The sequence below is a fragment of the Monopterus albus genome, unplaced genomic scaffold (genome assembly GCF_001952655.1).
Source record: "Monopterus albus unplaced genomic scaffold, M_albus_1.0 scaffold28.1, whole genome shotgun sequence".
In the NCBI taxonomy this organism is placed as follows: Eukaryota; Metazoa; Chordata; class Actinopteri; order Synbranchiformes; family Synbranchidae; genus Monopterus; species Monopterus albus.
In genome coordinates this window covers 825,496-826,741 of record NW_018127908.1, presented here as the reverse complement: position 1 = coordinate 826,741, position 1,246 = coordinate 825,496, and the positions used below count along the sequence as shown (strand labels likewise).

Sequence of the window (1,246 nt, the reverse complement as noted above, 5' to 3'; positions counted from 1 at the left end):
CCTCCTTACAGCATGTTCATTCATCACCCTCCTATAGAAAAGATTTGTTTTTGGCCTCTCTTTTCTATACTGGCCCTCATAAACCACAAATACTGGTAGATGATCACTTATATCATTTATAAGTAATCCACTTGTCATTTTGCTGTCAGTAACATTGGTAAATATATTATCTATTAGTGTTGCATGCTGGGTTGTTACTCTGCTTGGTTTTGTAATTTTTGGGTATAAACTGCATCTATATATTGTGTTAATAAACTCCTCAGTTCCTGTGTGCTTGTTAGGATTCAACAAATCTATATTGAAGTCACCACATATGAACATTAATTTATGACTTATTGACGAGTAATTTTCTTCCATCCAGTCATTAAATTTTTCTATACTGGCTCCAGGTGCTTTATAGATACAGCTTAATACAACATTCTTCTTTTTTTCTATAAGTTCTACAGTCACACATTCCAGTAAATTATCTACTGCCCTTGACATTTTCTCCACTCTATTATAACAAAGGTTTTTATCTATGTACAAGGCCACACCACCTCCCATCTTATTCTCTCTGTTTGTGCATACCAAGTCATAGCCATCAAGGTCAAAATCCATTCCCCTTACAGTATTAATCCATGTTTCAGAAATAGCAATTTTATTAAAAGAATGTGTAAGACTACTAAGATAATGTTTTATACTCTGAAAGTTTGCGTATAATCTTCTGCGATTAAAGTGAATTAATGATAATTTGTTTTCAGTCTTGACATTGCTGTTAAACTGCTCATCCGTATAATACTTGCAGTTGTTTTCAGAGTTCTTAAAAAAGTTTTTTTCAGGGTCAAAATCTTCGTCCGGTTCATGATAATGAATTTCAGTAGTTCCAATTGTGTTCAGTTCCAGATCCAGTCCCTCAAAAACTATTAACTTCTTTAACAAATCACTTGCCTCATTCCGTACGTGGGTCATGCTTGTTGTTGGTTCCAACGCTCATCTGCCATCGCAGATATCAATATACCTGCATGTCTCTTCATACATCTGAGAGTCCAGCAGCCCCTTCATCTCCTTGTCTTGGCATCCTGGGCGTGCTGGTCCTGGGTCCTGGCACCTGGGCCCGAGGTCTTGTCACTAGTCGATCATACCTCAGGAACGTGATGTCTCCCCTCACCCTGGCCTCCCTTAACTTCGGCACCAACTCCCTTCTTCTCTTCCTCACAGACTCGGTGTAATCTTCATTTATATAAATATTAGATCCTTTAAGCTTCTT

The 1,246-nt window shown here is 37.6% G+C and overlaps 1 protein-coding gene across 1 annotated transcript in view; it reads right to left on the bottom strand.

The window, feature by feature from the left end:
• kcnab1b (potassium voltage-gated channel subfamily A regulatory beta subunit 1b) overlaps positions 1-1,246 on the bottom strand; it is a 35,450-nt gene that overhangs the window by 13,305 nt on the left and 20,899 nt on the right. The window lies entirely within an intron of this gene.